The sequence below is a fragment of the Tyto alba genome, unplaced genomic scaffold (genome assembly GCF_018691265.1).
Source record: "Tyto alba isolate M040663 unplaced genomic scaffold, T.alba_DEE_v4.0 Super-Scaffold_41, whole genome shotgun sequence".
NCBI lineage: Eukaryota > Metazoa > Chordata > Aves > Strigiformes > Tytonidae > Tyto > Tyto alba.
The window spans coordinates 17,084,480-17,108,121 of NW_024881317.1; the positions used below are offsets into that span (position 1 = coordinate 17,084,480).

A 23,642-nucleotide genomic window follows, 5' to 3' on the forward strand; every position below is an offset into this window, starting at 1 on the left:
CCCAGCACCATAATCATGTTCCCTCCCAAACCTTCAACTACATGAGCACAGTGACAATACAGAGAGAAGTCATTGGTGGAATTCTGCAGGGGATCGATTCTTCTTAATAAACTCACAGATGTATTGGAAAAAAGGTCTTAGCAGTGAGGTGGAAAAGTTCGCTGAAAATACACATTTAGTCAATGTAGGAAGTGTGGGGGCTAAATGCATAGAAATGTAGATGGGCCATAAGACTAAGTGACTAGGTAACAAAATGGCAGAGGAAATTTACTGTAGATAAATGTGAAATAAAGTATGTGGGCAAAAGTGTTCTTGGCTTTATGAATAAAATGATGAGCTCTGAGCTGCCTGTTACCACTCATAAGTGAAAGTTTGGGATTGTGACAGATAGAGAGTTTCATAAAAACATTAACTCAGTGCATGGCAGCAGTCCAAAAATGCAAATGTTTGGAATTGTCAGGAAAGGAAAAAAGAACAAAACAGGAAATATAATTATGCCAGTCTATAATGCCATGGTTTGCTCACACCTGGAATACTGTGTGCTGTTTTGGTGCTTGCATCTTGAAAATGATACATTAGATCTGAAAAAAAGTTCAGAGAAAGGCAACATTGATCAAACGTGTGGGATGGAATGGTTTCCATAACTGAAAATTATGAAAATAATTGATCAGGCTAGAACTTCTTATTCTGGAAAAGAAACACTTTGTGGAAGAAGCTGAAAAACGAGGAAAGGAGAGGGTGAGAATGAAAGGATCAGATATGCAAGTACGGGAAACTTGGGTACACTGAACACAACAGCACCCACTGCTTCTGAAAGGTGTCCAAGGAGCTGTTGGGTCCTGCCTAGTTGTGCTTTATTCAGCAACATAACAGGATAAGGAAACAGAAAATGGCTTCACAGTGAGCTGGTTCCCCCTTGGCAATCTTCCCCCTCTTCTTGGGTTTGGTGAAAAGCCAGGCGAGGCTGGCAATGGCAGTAGGACATTGACGAAGAGGTCCTCCAAATTAGAAGGTACTTAGATGCACCACTGTTCATTCATTTTTAATTACTGAGTAATTTGTAAGATGAATGAAATCAGCCAACCACTGAGCAGGCAGATCAGTGGGTCCATCCAAAGACAGAAGTGAGGGCCGCCGTACTTTCGGAACATGTATCAGAATGCATCAGCTAGCAATTTACAGAAAGCACACTTTTAAATCCTAGTAAATACAAGCCCATGCTGTATCAGGCAGGATTGTCATGTTGCTGTGATTCATTAACTTTTTAATATTTCAACAAATGTGTAGGGTATCTGAAATATATCCATTTCTAATGAGATGCCTTGAACTACAAACAGGAAATATCATCATTGAAATCCAGACATGACAGTGTTCAAACATAATTGTAACTTCTTACCTGTAATGATCTTTACACTACCGATGTAGTAACTCTCATGTAGAAATGTCAAGCAGCATTCCAGTCAACCCCCAGTGCTGCCAATGCCATGCAGTGTTTTCAAAAAGCAGGACTGATTGTGTCCCATATTCTGAACAGAGCAATTCTGTAGGTGCAAATTCATTCCCTTTATTCTGAAAGCAGGCTCACAGGCTTAAACAATACTACTCTTCGTTTCCCCTCCAAAATGCTATGTTTTGTCTGGGGAAAGAAGTTGAGAGGATAGGTGTTTCTGTAACATAGTAACTAGAAAGGAAAAAGTGGAGGCTAGTGCTCTTGTTTATTCTACCTCACATTTTCCTACTTCCAGGGATTACTTAGGGAAGTAGTCAGTCCTCAAAAGAGCTTCTAAGGCCATGTTCGGTAAGGAAATATGGATGGTCACATTTTTCTCAATATCATAATGATTCAGAGTCACACTGGAAATAGAAAAATCCGGCTCTCCTGATGAAATTTATGTAGGAAGAATCTGTAAGAGAAAATTCTCATGGATTATGCACCTCCTCATACAGGGTATTTTGCAAGAGGGGATGGATTGAGCCACTGCAATCAAGGATCAAGAGAAGCAGGAACAGCCACTTCTTGCCAGCAATTACTGAGACAAAACCTTGACCGGCTTCCTCCAAACATCTGCTACTTGGCATGACCACGCCACTGCTGATATTATTGCTGTGTGGGTGCCATCCCTAATCGTGCATGTATTTTTAGTGCAAACATGTTTTGTAAATTGGGAGCTAATACAGCAGGTAATATGCATATGGAAAAGGTTTTATTCACATTATATCTGCTCCCAAATGTTTACTGAGGTTCAAATGAACCAAGGGACTGCACTGTTGTCCTTCTCTACCACCTGATATTTTTATGACATGCATCAGCAATAAAAACTAGGGTTGACATACCTAGTAATTGTTACCAGTTAGCTTGTGGCTTTTGGTATCACAGCAGTCATGTCAAGGTCAATTCATCCAGTAGCATTGGCTTATTTGACAGGAAGCTGCTCATCTCAGTTTGGAACCTGGAACAGATAAGCTGTGGCTATAGTCAGCAGTAGAAAGAAGTATAAAAGAAAAATGGAGGATGAGAAGAGAAAAGCAAATAAAGATGTCAGAACAAGTGTCTTTCCCAAGTCATTTTGGAGATTTCTATTCTGGAAATACCATCAAAATTACTTTCTGGTCTGTTATTAGAATTTCTTGCAACTATTGGAACATTAGCAGTTATCAGATACTGCAGTTAATTGGACTGTAAGTATAGTATGTCATGATAAAGACAAGACTTTCTTTAGTAGCCTGCTCAGCTCAGGGTAATAACTTGCATTTTCATCTATATAAATTGTCACCACCATAAACTACCTTTGCTACACAAAATGTAAAATATGACAAGTTCTAAGATATTATAGATAACTAAAAGGCACGTCTGACTAAAGTCAGTTGCTTATATAAGCTAACTACACTTATACAGATTGGGTTGGGGTTTTTTTCCATAAAAGATACCGACTGTGGTAACCATTACCATAGCAATGCATTATACATGCTTCCTGACACAATATCCCATGTCTCAAAATATCCAGAACCCAATTATCTATTCTCCCTGGAATCTGCTTGCAACAAAACCAGAAATAGGATGAAGGTAGCTTTTGGCCTTGAAAACATTTTTTCTGATCTTTGAATTTCCCTAATTTTTGGCTTCTACAGTTAATTAGTGCAGCCTTAGACTACTTTAACATATTTTTGGCTATTCTTGGCTAGGAACGACCGAAAGGTTGTTCTTTGCATCATAAAGAGTCAGAGTACAGCAGCAATCCACCTAGATGCCATACTCTGGGAGCTGTGGTGGGTCTACTGTATGCTTATTAAGCCATCTTTTCACTATCCAGAGAGCCTTTTTGCTTTATGTATGCTTCCCAGGTACACTTTGCATTGTTATACTAGCCCAGACAAGGGCATCAGGCCTTACAGCTGCCTGGCCAGCTAGCCAGCCAACCAATATTCTCATCTTAAGATGATTCTTCCCTTCTGTAATGGTTTACTCTTATAAAAGTGAGGGGGTTTTGGTAAAGATTAATAAAATGAAAGTATCAGTTTTGAGAAGGGGTATGTGTGAGAGGAGGTGGAGTTAGTAGTATGCATACCCACTGTTACTGTGCTGATCAGTGACTTGGGTTATGCATATATTTTTGCCATAACTTAATTTACATTTAAACCAGTCCTTGAGTAAGAGATCATAACAAAATGACTGCATCTTAGTAAAAACTTCTCACAGAAGTATTCTGTCTTAAAACTTGGCTGTAGAAAGATTATCTCTCTGTAATTTTACATATTCGTTGCTATAGTTCTACCACAACAGCACTGAATCACAAAACTGCCATAAAAATATTTATTCTATGAGTGCTGTTGGCATATGCTCTGCTTGCATACTCAGGAAAAAAATGTATTAAACTATATGTAATCATATCATTTAGACCTCTCTGTCATAGCAATGATTCCATAAGGACATACTTAGATTGTAGATACTTCTAGGTTGGAATACACACTTATCAGTCTCACCTGGGAACTCCAGGCACTGAAGTCCCACAAACAACAGTAGTAACAATATTAGGAAGAAACAGATACTCAGTTTATGGAAAAAAAAAAAAATCGTTGTTGCTTTTGGTATCATTCACTATAGATATTGTACAATGTTTTGGAAACTATTGTGCTGGATATTGCATGAATAGTCATGTGAATCTCAGTGCAAAGTTTTTAGAGTTCTTGCAGTGAAAATATATGTAGATGTTTACTGTGCAAGCTAATGATATCTCAAGAGGCAGAGCACTATATACACAATCATTTAAAGCAGTATTTCAATCAATCCAATTACTTTTTTTTCCACATATTTTAAGACTGCTCTATAAAGAAGAAATTGTGCTATCCACAAACCTAGGAATAAAGCAAAGCATTAAACTTAGAATACCTTTTAAATAAATATATTGATGCTGATGCACATTCTTCACTAACATTTAAATCTAAGTGGAATGTTGAACACACAACACAAAATTACAGTACAGGCACTGCAATCCTCAGGATGTTTTACAAAGCCAGAAGACTGACAAACGCAGACCCAGGATTATGAATTAATTTTAGAAGGCATCAAATAATTTGTAACCACTGTCCAATCTCAAGATTAATTGAATGATTTTTGAGAAAGCTATACATTAGTCTACACTGGCAATGAAATGCTTGTACAGAAATGGCCCAAATAAATGTTCATTAATAGATCAAAGAGATTATTATCTTCTACTTACACATTTTTCTTTATGGTGCATATGTCACAGCCATATAAATGATCTTGAATACTCAGATTCAAGACAGTTTCTTTTCACAGTAAAGTTTGCCCCATATCTTAAGTTTTAACGGTAAATATGGATGAAGATTTTCACCTCCTGTTTAACCTCATTTATTGACATAAGTAAGATTTGGGAAAAGAGTCGTAGGGTAATAACATTCAAGTTTTGGTGTTTTATTAAAGAGTTTAGCATTAGAAATACTGTCTGTATTTTAAAGGTCTTATTTTACAGGAATAGTAACCATGATGGTTTTATTCATTGTTTTTTTCTGTTCATTTATGAACACAATTATAACTGAGATGAATGGAATTACCTGTAAGTTAATTTGGCCTTCTATCTTTATTTCTAAATTTATAGTTACCATGGGAGGAAAAAAAAAAAAAACAACTTGCCAGTAATATAGAAAGCAGAGTAAGAACTGATGATTGGTGGTCTATAGCAGCCAAAAGAGCAAAGGAAATATTAGGGAAATACTGTTTACTGTTCTTTTTCCTATATCCTAGAAAAGAATAAATAAAAAATCAGTAAAAATAAAATTAAAATTCTTAGGCAATATATATTATTACTCTAATAGGCAAAGATATCTGTCCTGAGTTTGAAAAAAGGGACCATTTGATTCAGAGTAGAGAGTAGGAAAAGGCAAAGATATATAGAAGATATGAATTGAATTTTTAGAGAATGTATATCAAGAATCTCTTCTTACTTTTTGTCCTCAGACTAGAAAAATGGAGCTTGAAAGGGTAGAGAAGAACAGAGCAATTAAGTACTATTTTTAATTCTTTTATCAAAATCATAAGTAATTTGTAGAATTTATTGCCACCAGACATGATCAAAATCATTAATTTAATGGGATTCAGAACTGGGTTTTATTTTTGCACAGATAACATACACTTCTATAATTGCACTAACAGTAACTTTATTTTCCCTGCCATATTGTAGACCCACATCTAACAGAAGTGTGTTTAGAAAAAACACCTCCTAGAAAGAGTTTACTCTTACTAAAATCCAAAGATAAGGCAGCTGTGGTAACACAGGTAGTCCATTCTTTAGACTCTATAGGGCTTGTGCAGGAAAACAGAATCTATGCTACTCTGTGCCATCTGCAGTGCTTTACGAGAAGACTAAAACCAACCAAACAAAAGAAGATAAAAAATGATGGCATCTGAATGACCACAGCCTATACCATATTTGCCAAAATAGCCCTGCAGCATTACCCGAAGAATTTCAGAATGCAGTGAATCCTTGTCTATTGGTTCTGCCTTTTATCAAGATTTATGTTCCACTGGGCCAACTAGTCTCATGGCTTTAGTAAGACCCAATCAATCAGCTGTTCCAGGAACAGTCTGGTCCTTTATGTTCACTGGTTCCTATCTCTTATTTTCTTTTCAAGGCTACTTTCATAACTCTAAATTAAAGGAGTAAAATAAAAACACTGATTAGAAGTTTCAGTATGTTTCCTACATTTATAATGTCTCTAGAAACCATTGATGTGATTTTGCATAGAAAATAAAAATACTTTGACTTTTTACGACATTATATTTAAAAATAATACTGTAAGTTTTAAATTAGCTATTTAATGTTTAAAATGAAACACTTTTTGTCCTAGCATTACTGAATATTTTTTTACAATTTAAATACCACAGAATATCTTAAATATGTTTTCTGATAGATCTGGGGCAGCAAATCCCTTCTGGACATTTATCTCTGAAATTACATTGAGAGGAATAAACAGCTGTCGGGAATATAAATGCTAACTCATCAGAATGCTGACTCAGTGCTGCAGAAATCAAAATATGTTCATACACTGCAGAGGTAACATGTCATACACCAACTAGTCATAGTTTACGTTGGTCAACCATAAAACCAGTTGAACTGAAACAAGGGAGCAGAAATCAAATTATAAATAGGGAAAATTTTAAGGTCCTTGTAAAGACCTGCTATATGACTGAAAAAATAATAACCATCAAAGTCAGGATGTGTTAATCTGTCACCTTCAGCAATAACAAACCTACTCATTAACAAGGATTATCTCTTGAATCATCATGTGATTAAAGGCCCACTTCTGCTTTCCTTGCAATTAATAGAATTTATTAATTTCATGGAAGCAGGATTTAGCAATGAATGAACTGGACAGTCATTCTGCAATGCCATATTTATGCTAAACATCCCATTAGAGACATTGGTCCAATTTTGTCAGTAGATAAGAGTTGAATGCTAGTGACTTTTCCTACTAAGATTTCTTAAGGGTGGAAATTTGTTGCAGGAGAAAGTGACTGTATTTTACTAAAATATCTGATGCACTGCCAAGAGATGTGAGATTTTTTTAAAGTAAGTTTTGTTCTGGTAATAAATTCTCTTAGGAAAATAACTGCTATCTAGGCATTATTTCGGGACTTTTTATCCAGACTAAATTTATCTTTGATACCTTAGGTCAACTATTTTGACTTCAGTTGAAGCTCTCTGCACTCTGTCGTGATGATTTTGGCTCAGTCTGGAGTTTTGTCAAAGCAAGTAATGACCTGTACTAATAGCTCGCTGTATGTTTTCTGATGGAACAAATTACCTTACATTTCACGCGTTTCTTGCTTAATATCCCAAAATTGTATATACACGTGAATGTATGTGTATATATTCCTAAAACCATTTCTACAGTTGCTGATTTTCCCTTTCATATTTTTTCACTGATCTGCATCTAACTCTTGTGCCAGACACATCCCTTAAGGAATTCAACCTATATCTTGGAAAAGGGTAAGTGCCTAGTCCTCTGGATATATGCTCTGCCGTAGGTCCTGCAGCAATGCTGCAAAGGATTTGCTTTTCAAAAGTATGACCCTGGGCATTACTCAGCAATGATGTTTGTCAAAGAGAAAGAGCAAAAGACAACAAGAAGTTTTCTTTTGAAAGATGACATTAAAGCTAAAGAGGCTTTCCACCGAGAAAAACCCCACCCCTCTGCCAAAAGAGAATCTAAAAGCAGAAAATCTTAAGCATTTCATACAATGAAATATTTCTAAAGATAAGTGATGACAGAATACAGGTTTACTTCTTAAAGCAATCAAAATATCTATAAAGATATATGAAAGCATAGAAGCATAGACTTCAATTTTTAATTTTGTAATCTCAAGTTTAATTACTTTATTCATTTCAACTCTTCAAACAATCAGGATTTCTCAAGCTAGAATCTTTCCAGGCAGCAGAATTTCTCTGCTGGGCTCCCAGATCCTGTGGCATCTTTGTCATGCCTAAGTTATCATGCAGTTTCACAAGGGAGCCCTGGGTTCTGCAAAATCCTATCTACAGGCATTGTTTTATTGCCCTAGGTAAAGTAGTCTTGTTTCATAAACTGAGTGAAATTTGCCCTGTACTGGCATGTTAGGCCTTCTGGTTCCAAATCACCCAGCTGTTAATAATTTGTTATGTAGCTAGTATCTCTTTGTGCTGTATGATCTATGAACAGCCAACGTTTCTGCATATTTTTATAGATTAACATGTTTAATAACCTATAACATTATAAAATATTAATGCAGAACAAGACTGCAACTTAGACCTACTTAAGGTTTACCATAACTTATTGCTTTTGTTTTGAGAAATTAGTCGAGCATATTTCAGTATTTCGTCCTTGGACATATTTTGTTAAAAATCTGTGAAGCAACTTTCAGTGACTTTAAAATAACTACCATAATTTAAACTTTTGACTTGTGCTCAATATATTTTATATATTCATTAATAAAAAAAAAAAAAAAAGCTATACCTCCCTCCATATTATTTTTTCTCTTTTTTTCTTGCAATAATCTTACATGAAAAGAATAAAAGGAACTTTTTCATATTGTACTACTAGATATAGTACCTGTGATCTTGCCTCCTAAACTTCCTGGCTTATGAAAGATTTGGAAGGATGGTTATATCACTCAGACTTTCACATCTGGCACCAAGATCAGCACAGACAGAAAGAATCTCAAGCAATTTAACCTCTTGCTCTAATTCCAACTTCTGTTGAACAGCCTTTCTTCAGCTGTTCTGCTTGCAAATTAGTTTAGGATTACTTATGTCATGGTAGTTCTAATCCTTCTAGTTAGGGACATGTTATCCAGTGGCAGCTGCAGGACAAGATTTTCACCTTAGCTGCATACATTCTTTCTGCAGAATGCAGAGAAAATTATGGGTTTATATGTTTATTTTGCCACTTTATTTTCATTGGTGTTGTAACTATAGATGGAATAGTGGATTATTTCTGAAATGGAAATTTTACCTTGAGTGGTCCTACCACTTCATTTGTCTACACCTGGCCCATGGCTTCTGACTCTGTGGTTTAGCTTTCTTGTTTGTATTAACAGTAAGCTTTGGGTTTGCTACCAATCTCAGTGGGACTTTGAAAGGCTCCTCTTCTCAGAGCTCTGACTGGATTATGCATCTTTTCTCCTGACTTTCTCCTGCTCCCTTAATTTACCCTGTACAGTCATGAAACTTGAAGAGTTTCATAAATTTTCCATGTTTCCTAAACCTTCTGCAGTGAACCCTCTGTCCTGAATCTCACATTCTCTGTATCAAGTTATTCCCTATCCCTTTGGCAATCTAGTCTCTCCTGGGAACATACACGCTGGGGAATTTTACCCTGCACAAGAACAGTTAATGACAGTGTCCAGTCTCAGATTCCGGCACTTCTGTTTGGGACTTGGGAGTATGCAGTAATGAGGCCTGACTAAGTATGGTTGGAACTATGTGATATATCTGTGTGATAAAGACTGTGCACCATTATTTGGGATCAGCTTCTCTAATAAATCTGGTGCCTTAGATCTTTTATTCTTCAAAATTGACTTGTCTTTAAATCTAATGAGTCTTTTAAATAGAAAATAGGGTTGATTCTCACCTAAGGTCTGACACTATTTTTTTTGTGATAGCTCTCTTTATAGCCAGCAAACAAAACTCTGTTTTAAATCAATGTAAACTCTCCCAAGTAATAGGAATTTTAAGAGCGCCAGTGCCGCAGGATAATAAAAACCTGGCATAGAGACATTGTTGTCACGGAGAAATCTTGGGTTGTTGCATTAACTAATAACAATAGATGAATTAATCAGTTTGCTTGCTTTTCTTTGCTGCCAGCCTGGTAGACTGTGATTAAGTCCTCTATTGCTGGCCAGGTTGAGGGTTTTACTTTTTGTCTTATTTGCTTATATGTCTATGTTGTTTTGTTGTTTTTTTTTTTTTTTGCCAATACAATCCCCATTCTATTCTTAGGTCTCCATAGACATCTCCCTGTAAGTGTTACACCTGTGATAAAGAACAGTGTCAGAACAGACGATCTCCGTTGGGAGGCATTTTCTCATTCTTTTTATCTGATCACTTAAAATCTTCAAAGACCAGCTGTACCTGGGTATTAATGCTCTTTCAGAACCATATGTTTCCCTTCTGCATAAAACCCATGTAAGGGGGATGCTTACATAAAAATCTCATTGCAAATCATTACTGCGTGCTCCTTCTGTAAGGGATAAGGGATAAGGAACAAGCAGGAACACATGATTTTAATTAATCCATGGAAGATATAAGAAATTCTTTAGGATATTTAAACATGGCTAGATCTTTCCCTTGACTTCCTCCAACCCTCCCACAAAGTAATGGTAAATACTGTCTGCAAATGACCCCTGTCTATTCAGCAAGTAGAAATATAGGCAGCTCTTTTAGAACTAAGTGCAGTTGGATTTTGCTTGATGTGTTACTCAGTTATACAACTGAGAATGTTATATATTATGCTACCTGTTGCTACAGTCAGCATACAGTCACATGATTGTCACCTGATAAAGACAAATTGGATTACATACACATCTATCCCACTCTGTGTCATTTTGAAACGTATTCTACATATGACTTTTGCCCATTGGCTTCCTCTACTTTACACAAGTGGGTATGCCATCATTATTAGTACACACATAGAAAAATAAAGGCAATATGCAGCAGGCAGGCACAGGAGGATAATTTCGATTTGGTTTCAAAGCTGTCTGATTTCCTGGGTTTGTTCATCCCTTTAATATTGTTCTCCGATTCTTTATGTGAATTTCCATATAACTTTACCGATAGTTATTACTGAAACATAGGTAAGAGGATGTGTATTTCTTCTGCAAACAGATGTGAAAAAAAGGAACAATATCTTTATAAACCACCTGTAAGCCTTGTTCATACAAACAGAGCTCAATTATGTGCATCCATTAATTATTCATAAGATTATGGAAAATTGTCATGTGCATGCCAGGTGACGGATGTCCTCCTTTGTCTGGGTTGGCAAGGGTACATGAAAATAATTATATGTACCACAGTAACTAGAAGTGTCTGGTAAATACAATGAAGTTATAGAATGAAGGAATAATATCTGGGAAGGGGTGCTTGCTTCTTCCAGTGGTTGGCTATATATCAAATGCACAGCACAATTTATGAGTAACTTCAGCACTGCTGGTAACCAAATGGAAGACAGCACTGTCACTCTGTGTAGGTGATAGGAGATGAATTTTGTTGTTTCTAGAACACTTCAAACAGACTGCAAAGAAAAATTTAGCTGATGATATTGGAGGGAGAAGCATCAAAAAAAGAAGCACATCAAAACCTAGCAACAGACTATCTGAAAATGTCTCAAGATGTTTCAGTGTTGGGCCTGCAGAAGAATCCATGATGAAATCTACAGGGCTTTTATATGGGTCATTTCCTTACTTACCTCTTTCTATTCAATGTTAGCCAGAAAATATGTGATGAACAAGAATGTGTGTCCAAGGTGTCTTGATTAAAAATAGCAGAAAATACTCTCTTCTTGTTCCATCTAGTGAAGACCAATTGAGTTCAAAGGGCAAATAGCTGGCTGCTAGAATAAAGCATGCTAATGAGATTCAGGGAAACACAGACCGAGACAAGAGGTGATAAGAGTATGTACAGTAGGTTAGAAGAAGAAATGGAATAACTTTAAAATAATATTCAATACCAGGGCAGAAATGTTTGTCATTGGTGCATGCTAGGTATGTTAACATATAAATGTTATTTTTACAGTATGACAGCATTTGTAAAGAGAAAATCAGTGTCTCTCAAACTGATGTTCTTTGCACTGTAAAAGGAAGACCTATGGCAAAGAAAACACAAATTAAATCTTAAGATTTTATGAGGGTTCAGATAATTCTTGTAGCCAACTCCCCCAGAAAATTCATCAGTCTCAAGGCTGGTGTTATTCCTTCAGAGAGGCTTGTATAAATTTGAAGATGACAGAAACGGGAATAAGATTCTATGCATTATATTTAATCATATTCACTCAGATTCTTAGCTATGACCTTGAATTTGGTTGTATTGGTAATGTAATTCGCCAGAGACAATCTGAGCTTCTGGAGCATCAGATTTGTCATAAGTCAGGTGTCTGCATCAAGTAGGATGAAGAGTAACTGAGAAATGACATTGGTACTATCCTGATTTTAAATCAATCAAAAGAATAAAATTCCTTGCAGTCAGAATAGCATTGGGATGCTTATACAGAATTTCTCTTCCTTGTTACTGGACAACTCTATCCTGCTGCTACACTGAATATTTTTTCTTAGTGTGCTTTCCACCTACTGGGAATTGCTGGGATCAAAGCTGTGTAAGTCAGCTGAAAGTTTTATTCTGGTAGAATAGCACTATGTTGTCAAAATTTACAGAAGTCAGTGGGAACTGAAGGTTTTTAGTACATCATGTGATCAGATAAAGGGTGCAGCACAAATATAAGACAAAGATGCTTTTAGAAGTTGCAGCAGAAGATACCATTTAAAAATATCCCAGATTACTTAGAGATGTGTTCACATGAAAATACACGAAGGCAAAAGCAGAGACTATTTCTGTTCTGTTCACAGTATAGATCTCACAGCAATAACATTTCATAAATGCCCAAGACAGATGGTATGTATATTCTTTGCATAAGATAACCAGAAACTTTCCAACTGAAAGGAGTGAATCCAATACAATGAAACCCACCTTAAGCTTTGGCTTCAGGTTCATGGGAAACCTTCCCTCTAAACAGTTGCAGAGCTTGTGATTTATTGCTGCTGTCACAAAGATGTGCACAAACCACCAGATGGAATGTGTTTTGCAGCAACTACTTGCAAGTGTTGGTAATTTTGCTTTCTTCCTACAAACACGATGTCTTCTGTCTTCTACAGAGATCTGTGTGTTTTCTTTTAGTGTCAGTGTACTCCAGTACACGTTCAAACTGTCAGCGCTGCAAAAAGCCACTGTAAGGTCACTCACAATAAGTGGAACATCATCACTTTTGGCTACATGAGCAGACATGAACCTTGAGTTCACTATTTCCATTCAAATATTCACTGCTATTTATTTGTTCTGGTGTTTGGCCACTGTTTTATTCATTCTATTTGTTTGTCACCAAGGTCCAGGCAAATCTTTGGAGGAGGAATATCACACTTGGTTTGTGTGAAAAGTCAGCTGATTTTCTTCAGAGACATGCACTGAGCTTCTGTAGCATTTGTATCTTTCACTTGGGAGTGAGATGGATGAATATGTACTCTAGCTGCATGAACAGTTGGCTTGAAGATAAGTGCAGTGGGTTTGGGAGTGCCCTTCCTCATTATCCATTAAGCAATGGCCTTTTTTGTGTTCTGGTTTTCAAATCTCAGTAGTGGTGCAGATGGTTCAAAGGAAGAGTTTGCACTACTGCAATCAAATGAACAGATTTGCAGAGATGTTTAGGGTGCCAGGAGAGATCTCTATTTATGGCTCATTCAGTTAATCTTCAAAATTTGTCCTTTGTATGTTATTGAAGAATTTTCATAGAATCAAAAAGTAGGGCTCTAACTAAACCTAAAATAATAAAAAACAGCTTTATTTTAATTTCTGTTGCATCCTCCCTTGCTGCTCCAGAGACTGGAGGGCTAGTGAATAGCTCCCAAAAATACACAGTGCTGAGTAAGAACCAGACAGTTTCATAACTGCTTGGGTGCTCTTCACATGCAGATGGTAGGTAAATTGCTTGGTTGGCAAGAGAGCAAGTGAGCTCTCCAACCTGCTAGTGTGTAATGAGAAAAAAAAGGTTGTAGGTTATACTGAGAAGAGTAATTACACTGTAACTGTTAACGTGGTGTATGCTGGCATTGTAGCAGTGCAGATCACAGCGTGACAGATCACAGGACAGGTACTATCCAGGACAGCTCCAGGAAAACACTCATTAGAAATACTGCTTCCAACACTCACTGAAACGTATGGACTAAACTACACAACCAGACCCTCACATGGTATAAAATAATGAATTCAGTTTGGACTTTTTATTTTATGCCAGCTGAGTACACCTGACCCTACCAGGGTCTTGCTTTTTCTTTGGATGCTCCAAGCAAAAACGTTAAATAGTAACAGGCAAACAAAGGGCAGGGACAGAGTGTGTATTAAAATATAACTTAATTTCATATCTTTTGCTGATTCATCTTTGGAATATGTTAGGAAGTAGAAATGTTTCAGTATTAGAGAGTACTAATGCAATGACCAATTTTAAGTTGGATGAATAAAATCCTGTACAACAGTACTGTACATACTTCTGTTATTTTAATGTCTGAAAACAACTAAGAGAGGCTAAACTGATCAGAAAAAAATGTTATATAAACTGCCATAACAGCAAAAGATGGTTTAAGTCTATTTCCCTTACCAGACAAAATCTCAGTAGTGCCTTACTTACTTTATCTTATTCTTTTGCTTAAAACCAACCAACCAACCAAAACACACCACACCTCACAACTCAAACCCAAAACTTTGTGCTCTGTGTTAAGAGAAGAATATTAAGTTGTTTAATTGTCCCCTTTTTCCCTTTTGCTATTCATGTGCTTCCTCCCGGCTGTAAGGCCTTATGCAATTTGATAGTGTAACATCAGGAATGCCATAAAGGCAGTTTTATTTTTATACTGGGGCAATTAAAAAAAAAAAAAAAATTGGTCTACTCACAGCAAATTTGGAGCCAGATCATCTATGCCAAAAGTAGCAATAACTGCAGTGTATAAGAGAAGCTAGAATTGATTGTGTCTTCTCTGAAGCAGAGGACAGAAAAGTGCTTATTTGTTACAAAAATCTGGTTTGTAGCAAGATTGTTGATCTGCACATGAATTTTTAGAGTTTATAAATAACTTACTGGAGTCTGGAAAAGTCTTGACACCAGTTAGTAAAAAGAGATAGAGGATTGTAAATCCCTTATGTAGTCAGTGAAGTGAAAAAATACATGTTTGATATTCAAAAATACCAGTATCTGGAATGAACAGATCTGTTGTTTTGTATTAGATGGTCCTGAAGGAGACTAAAGAGAAAAAACGTCTTATATGCTCAATTTCCATATTCCTGAAAGAATGTGGTCCAGTTGTTGATTATTTTAATGACGTATTCAAAACCTTTATCACATTATTTTATTAAAAATATTTTATATTCATCTGGACCAATATTTACAAAGTTCAACAAGAATTTGGGATACCTAGTCAGACATATATATTTTCTGAAGTTAGGCTCTCAGAAATTGACACAACTTTTAAACATTGGCTCAAGAGTTCCTTTAAGCTGATTTTTACCTCTCTCATACATTTATCTTTTTTATAAATAAATACACCCCTCCCACATACATACTTAATGGGGTGGCTATCGGGTATGTTACAAATGCTACCTCTGCTGTTTTCTTAAAATTAAAAATTCAGTGACTAAATGACCGAATCTTCAAGACTTAACAGCATGAATAGATTTTTCTCTTGAAAATAGTCATATTGGATTTGTGAAAATTTTGTAGATGTAAACTGTAACACACTACCGTATTTTGCATCTAACCAAATGTCTCCAATAGGATGATATCATGCCACTAGGGCATGGCATGAGCTAATTACTGACAAAAGTAAAAGTGACATTGTAGAAAATAATCTTTCAACCCATTCTATTCAAGCTGATTGTTCCACCAGGTGAAGCCCCAGATACTCACAAAAACAGTTCCCTGCAGCATCAAAGCTTTTGTTATTAGGTTTAGCTTTCATTTTTGTTTAGCTTTCCATTTTTTAACTTCCTACCTGTATCTTAGGTTTTATGATCTTGGAGGATGTTACAAGAGACAAGTATCTAACAACAGTATAATCACTTGGGAAACAGATCTGCAATCTGCACCAAAATTTCATGTAGGTTTCCCTACACCGGATTTTTAGGAAAATTTGGTATATAATAATATAGCTATTATATTGAGCACTTATAGGCTTAAAACCATAAACACAAATTTGATGCCTTCATCCACATTGTGAAACTCTTGTTTATCACTATTTTATCATTTATACTCTTCTTTCATTTGATCTTTTATTCAGACAGAACAATAAAATGAGTAGCTTGTAGTCCTTTAGTTTTTTTCTGTTTGTATTTAATTCCACTTCTCTCTGCCCCAGACAAGAGTCATATTTGACTATTGCTAACCAATCTGGGTTGTATTGTTCCATTAAAGTTTTTTATTTTTAAAAAACCACAACCAAATCTGATTAAAATCAGGCTTAGTGTGATTTTTAAAAATTTGAATAATTAGCATAAACAATATCCCTGTAATGAGCTCCACTAACATTTTTGTGTTCTTTTCATAGTAAATTACTGTATACTTACCTCTAACTATAGTAAATCCTATTAAATTAATTTTCATTGTACTGGTAATCTGATTAAAATAGTATAGGGTTAAGTCGTATACATTGTGATGACAACATCTTTCTTCTTGAAAAGAAAAATGGTTTTCATATTTGTAGTAAGTGTGCAAATATACAACTAGACATATAAACCAGACTTCCAGTAGGATTCTGAACAATTTCAATACATTCATGAAACATCCAACTAGCATTTAGGCTTTATATTTTGTGAATGTGGAAACATTCTTATCAGCATTTAATCAAATGCATTAATGAAGCTAAATAAGGGTCTGAATTGTTACCGATTTATAAAATAAGGCATCCTCATAATTTTTGGCAGAAGAAGCTCCTTAAATTTTAGTAATATTCTCTCTCATTTTGATCTATTTATGCTCCTGTATACAGCTATCATGCACAGAACTCACAATTCAATTAAAAAAAAAGCAAAGAAAATATAAGGAAATGGTCTTTCCAGACAATTGAGTACAGTCTTATGAACTTGTCCTCATTCCCAATTTTTCACAGTGGTTCTATAATATGTCTATCAAAACAGTTCAGATATATACATATTTTTTTCTCAGCCTCCAATATTCTGAATTTTTGGTTTTTTTTTTTGAATTCCACACCCTTGTTTCAGGGAACCATCACTATCCCCTGCTTTCTACAATCTTCCTTTCTCTTTTAAATATTGTGTGCTTGGAGGCTTCCCCATCAGGCGTAACATCTGAAAATGAAAGCTATTAGCGAGTCTACATCCCAGAATGATAGCAAGGTCTGGTCACACCTCACCTCAGAGTTATATTCTACCACAGTACTAACAATACACAGTTAGCAAGACTAATTAATTAGATCTTTGTGTCCTGAGACTGTGATGTGTTAGAGATGGCAATCTATTTCTTAGAATCTTTTCTGGGAAGTGATGTTACTTACACTTCTTTTTCTTTTGCATCTCACATTGAAATTGCATGCTTGGTGATTTCTTCCCTCCAGTAGTTTTCTACATGAATAAGCCGTATCAGAGAGCACTAATAGAATTCATGCATATGAATATTTTTTTTTCTACATTAAGTTTATCTTATCCTGTAAGAGGGTCATGTTTGTCAGGCATAATGTGATATTTGGGTAATTCTGACTTCAAGTGTTTTTGTTTGTTTGATTAAAGAGTAAAATCTTAGAATTACAAGTTTGCAAGAAATGAGTCAATGTAAAAGTACTGGATAGTGGCAGTACAAGTCCACTTTGGTCTAGCTTGAATTCCTCACTTAATAGTATTCTTATTTTTGCAGTAATCTAAAATTTGACAGTAATAGCCAAAAGCAGCTCCACAACAGACCTGTCAGAACAGCACTAACACTATTTTTACATGAAGCCATTAATAAATAGCCCTGACTATAATGAAACAGGAATACTTGCAAGCAAGTTTCCTGTAAATATTTCAATGGCTTATTCTAGCAAACCCTGTCTTCTTGATAATCCATAGTCAAATAGAAGTTATTTTTTCTGTGAAGATATTCTTTTGAGAAAACATGATGAACATTCTTTCCTTACAGAGCAAAATTACTTCTTTTTATTTTGGCAAGTCAAATGAGTGACCATGATAAACGTTTCAGGAAATGCAAGTTATTTCTAAATGACTGTGTCAGTTTATTTCCATACTTGCTTAGACCCATAGCTTTCTGTGACCAGTCAAGCTAGTCTGCCATGAAGACACTTCAAAGAAATGTGAAAATTCCTCCTTTTGTAGATGGTCAATTGTGCACTAAGTGTGATAGGAAAATTCTTCTGAGTGGCTTTGTGTTTTGTTTTGTTTGTTTGTTTGTTTGATGATGGCATTGTATGTATCTTTATAGATCTTCAGATAACACGGAGTTTATGGAAGAAACAGTAATAGATCAGAAAAAGGCTTTGCATTATATATGATAAATACATTAATGTGGGTATAGAAGAGCCCTAGTAGATCAGAAAAAGTCACAGAATTATGTATTGTAAATGCATAGATAGGAAACACATAAACACACACATTTTTCTTACTTTTGAGGAGGGAGAAAATAACCCCTGGAGTCACTGCATCTGACATAATGGTAGATTCTAAGGAACTTTGTTGCCTTTGACAGGTATGATCCCTTTCTTTTTCTTTCTGGAAAGAAAATGGGAGACATATGAAGCTTACACATGACAGATTGAAATGTCAAGAAAGCCTGTTTCAGTAGCTTTTTGACTAAAGAATCTGCATTAATGCTCTTAGTTAACATAAATATTAATATTATGATTATAATTGACTGACTGTACAAATTAACAGAATAAAATATTACTAACAACTGCTGCAGAAGGAGAACCCTCTTTAGTAAACAGGAAGATTTAGATTAAATTAGAGATGGAGATCAGTCATCTAATGTCATGTTTTAATGTCAGTGTTGCATCAGTCTCTGGAATGTTGCCATTTTACCAACTAAACTGTGTAACAAAAAGTTCTCAAATAATTTTAAATACCACAGAAGCATAGAATTTGACACGTGTATCAGGATTTTTTCATCAACCATTGGAGTAAAAGTCAACAAGGGGAACAGGTATATCCTAGGAATAAACAAAATGGTAATTCTTCAGCATACACAGTGGCACGGTATGGAGAACTACATGGAATGGACAATGTAATGTTACGAGAAGTCTCTGTTATATGCAGAGTAAAGCTAAAATTAAGACTGTTCTAAAATGCAAATAAATGATGCTATTTAATATGCGCTAAAACCAGCAACAAGTTTATTTAATATTTGCTTTAGTTATAATACAATTTTGACAACCTAAGAATGAATGCAATTGAGGGCTCAAAATGTGTCATTATGTCTTAATCTACCGTCACAAGTTGCTGATTCAGTCATTAGAGTACTAATAAAGATGACATTTATTCTGGTAAGATTATTTTTTTTCTTTTTGCCAGACAGTGTAGCTTATACAGGTTTGCTGAACAAAATAAGCTACATCAGCAAATAGGAGTATTTTTGCTTGTACACCAGCACAGCTATGCCAGTTAGAGGTGTGGTTTCTTTTTCCTCACATTATTGCAGAAAAGCTACATTATCTGAACTAACTTCAGCATAGCCAAAACTTTTAAAAGTGCATTTCTGTAACGTCTCTAAAGAGTCTCTTGAGTCGGACATAAACTTCTCCTCCTCCTGTACACTCAGTCTAGTCTGAGTGATGCGGGTGAGAGTTTGAAAAGGACGGCACCTAGTGACAACTGGCACTACAGGGGTGTGTGATGGGCTAATAAAGGAAAGCAAGATAAGGCTTACTGAAATAAAATCTAAAATCAGCAGAAGTAGATAATGGTGTAACATCTTGCTTTGCACTACCTGGAATCCCATATATATTCTAACAGTATTAAGACTGAAAAAATGAGGGGCACAATTGAGGATGAAAATGGCTTTACGCCACAATTACACTCCCTTATTCTTAGCTGCTGACGGGAGCTCACAATGTACAGCTGCCTCAGTGGCATCCTGTAAATTGCAGCCAGTAAGTCTCCCACTGCTGACAACTGCCTGCTCTCCACCTAAAACCGCCAAGGCATGGGCCAAGATTAGATCACACTGGCATTAAACTCCACCTTCTCTGGGCTCATCCATCTATCTTCTAGATGCATCACCGTCCTAGCATAAACATACTGTCATGAGTGGAGTTTGTGCCAACCACACAGTCATTCAAGTGCAGCAGTCATAGCTAATACTGTAATTTGTAACTGAAAGAGTGGTCAGTTCTTTTGAGCCAAGAAGTGCACTGGAAGGTCATTCTGGGGACAGGCTTCAGAATAGGCAGGGGCATCGCGGACTGTAAGCAATAGATATATTCTAGAGCTTGTTCTGAAGTAAAGTCTGCAGTTAAGTTATATAAGCAAATAAAATTAAGAAATGAGTATGGTTCTGCTTGGTTTTGTACTGAAAAACCTACAGAACAACTACACTAACCTGAACTAATCTATCAGGAATTAAACTGTTTTTAAAATGCACTCTAGGTTAAAAAAAAATTGTGAGCTGCTTTCAGCTTTCCGTGGTGTAGGAGAGTGTATCTTGTCAGACAGAATGAGTTTGCATTGACAACTGCAAATATGATCAGACTGCCTCTCTTGCAGGGATATCTCCCATATAAATTTTGGACTTAACTCAGTTAATGGGTCCACACAGGGGCCTCAGAGCTAACAGTGAAATGTCTGGATGCTTATTCTAACCTGGAAGCAGCTGATTGATTCCTGTTAAAAACAGGCTGTTCAACTGAAAGGCAAGAAAGATGGGATCTTTTTACTCTTTCAGCCAAATAAAACATAGGTGCTTAAAGCAAGATGTTCTGAAAGGCAACACATAATGGAGCAATGCTAAGAAGGAACAGACATGAGAGAAACAGAAATAATACCAATTAAGATTAGAGGGTAAAATGTCTTCATTAATATCAGGGTTTTTGTCTCTGTAATGCACATCACGATGTATGGAAGGTGATATATAAAATGTACTAAACAAATTAATTTGTTAGTACCGGATTGATAATCATTGAAAACTGTAGAGCTAGATCTGGAATAACTGTAATTATTTTGCAAATTTAAATAGATGTAGGAATTCCTATTGAATTAAGAATAGGAATCATATTACAGACTTTTAAAGAAGTTGAATAAGGATTTGAGTATACAGCCAGGCTCCATCATAAGTCTTTATGCAAGGTATTGTTGGCACATTGCTTAACTCTTTCATATATAAATACTTACGATAAATTTATGTCCCAAACCTGCTAATTTAAAAATGAAAATCAATGTTTTGGGACCCTCTAATATAGAGTCTTTTTACAAGGCAAGGAACTCTGAAAGTTTACCTGCTTCTTCCAGGTTTATCAGCTTTCAAATAAACTTTGCTTCCCTTTTATCCTTTGATTGTCTTATCTATGAAATTTCTATCACTACAACCAAAGAATAACATGTATTTCTCTAACTAACAGGTATAACATTCAAATTAAAATGTGACATTCAAACTAATAGAGTTTCATCATTCTTTTAGTCAGCATTTCCTACCATTTCAAGGTATAAATGTTTTTCTTAATCGGATTGCACAAGTGTGAATGAATATTTCAATTACAATGTAGCTAGCATTCTACAAATGATGGTGAGAATAAAATTCAGCCCACACTTACTCTCTTATAACTTGTGTGGGCAACAAGAGTTTTTTCAGTCAGCTACTGATGACTAGATACACAGAAGGAGAAAGCAATGTGTTAGTTTTACAGTTTTTGTTTTTAAGACAAAGATCTCTACAGGTTTTCAAACTGACCTGATTTTCGGTTGATAGAAGATATAGACTTTCCAGTTAGTATACTACTAGCATAATTTAAGTACAAAAATTAATTCCTCCTCCTTAGCCTTCCCAATCACTTCAATTTAGCCATCCCTCATTGCTTTTAATGCTTGATGTCTCCAAAGACAAAGAACCCATAATCAGTATCTTGAGAGCTGTACAGGCTCATACTGGGCATCAAGTTCACACCTGAATTTTTTAAATCGTTTGTGACACAGAATTTCAGGACATTTGAATACACCTCAGATTTCTTGGCTGAAAATGCAAAGCCATCCATCTCATTAACTACAGTAATACAACTATTATGTTTCTAATTAAAATCCGTTGTGTTTCTAAGTAATATATTTATCTCCTCTGCTTCCTATGTAAGGAACAGGCCTAGGTAGAATGTAGCCTACTACAGTCCTGAGGTACAGATGACACACAAAAAGAAAAGAAAAATCACTGAAATGCTGATCTCTGAGCCATAAAGCAACAATGATGTTCACAGTATTTTTCCTAGCTCACAGTGATACCTTAGCACCTCAACTCTGGGTAAGTATTACAATTCATACTATTTAGATTACAGCATTTCAATGAAAAGTTGTCACTTCAGCATGAATTTGTTCATACCTGCATTCTGCAAAATATCTACAAGCTTAAACAGGATATCTCTAGCCAAAGTATTTCTCACCACTATTGATCAATGTGTCAGCTAAGCACTACCCTTCACTTCAGGGATGTTTGCATTGAGGAGGGTCTCTGATCGTATTGTACTGTGTTCTAGAATTAATTCGAAAAGCACTTGACAAATGCTGTGGTCTTCTAGTACTCTTAGTGCGGAGCTTGAGGAGGAAGACACAAAATAGATTAAAGTTGTAACATAATTGTGTCACACCTAAGGCCACCACACAGTTACGTATTTAGGTGTTTTTGCTGAAGTATCCAGAAAGTGGGCACCTCCCTAAAACCAGTTAATACTTTTAGTTTGACTTAAGCACCACCTGATTGTCAAACACACAGGGAATAATTAAAAAAAAAAAAAAAAAAAAAAAAAAGGGGTTGTCTTCTGTTCCCTGTAGCCCCAGTAGGCTTTTCAGAGGTTACTGCCAGTGCCGGTGCACACATGCCCACCTCCCTCACTGCTTTTGCTGGGGGAGGCTTGATGGGAAGAGCTGCTGCTGCAGCTCTGTCCCGCCCGCCCCCACACCTCCCCTCACCCTCACCTTCACCTTCATCTTCATCCTCACCCTCACCTTCATTCTCACCTCACCCTCATCGCCTCCACAGGGCCGCTCCAGCAGGTGACGAGGCGTTTGCCTCCGCAGCTCTGTTAGCGCTAACCCACAACACCGACATTGTTAGCCGGGAGGCGGGGGAGAGAGAGGGAAAAGATGATTAAAATAACATGGGGCTATTCTAGGCGCTAATGGGATTAGAGGCGATGCCAGTGAGAAGGCACCGCTGCGCGACAGCCGGGCTGCGGCATGGCGCCCCTCTGATGGCGGGAGGGCAGAGCAGCAGCTGCGCAACATGGGCGGGATACCCCAGGTAATTGGGGAGGGAGCGGGGCGGGAGCGCCCCGGGAGCGGGCAGAGATGGCGGGGAAGGCCCGCTCGCACAGGGGGGAAGGGGGAGAACGGCCCGGCCTGCGGGGCGAGGCCGAGGCCCCGGCCCCGGCCCCAGCGAGGGCCTAGCGAGGGGAGCCGGCGGCCGCCGGCAGGAGACAGCGCAGGTGAGGAGGCGGCGGAACGGGGAGCGAGCGGCCGGGGCAGGGCCGGGAGGAGCGGGGTCCCCGCAGCCCCGTGGCGGGGAGAGGGCAGGCGCGGCAGCCAGCCGGAGGGCAGAGAGTGAGGTGCGGGGGGCTGAAAGGGAGTGCGACAGCGGGAGGAGGAGGAGAGGAGCGTGGGCCCGGGGGAGGGCAGAGCGCAGCGGGAGGCGGAGGA

The 23,642-nt window shown here is 37.0% G+C and overlaps 1 protein-coding gene and 1 long non-coding RNA gene across 7 annotated transcripts in view; one reads left to right on the forward strand and one right to left on the reverse strand.

Annotated features, from left to right (window-relative positions):
• Positions 1-23,642, forward strand: part of TJP1 (tight junction protein 1) — a 196,118-nt gene that overhangs the window by 9,711 nt on the left and 162,765 nt on the right. The gene's annotated exons all lie outside the window — the stretch shown is intronic.
• On the reverse strand, positions 1,948-23,614 carry LOC116961055. Its single transcript, XR_004406744.2, has 3 exons — positions 22,953-23,614; positions 18,419-18,524; positions 1,948-2,450 (listed from the first exon to the last, which is right to left on the reverse strand). It is a non-coding gene; the product is annotated as an uncharacterized LOC116961055 (long non-coding RNA).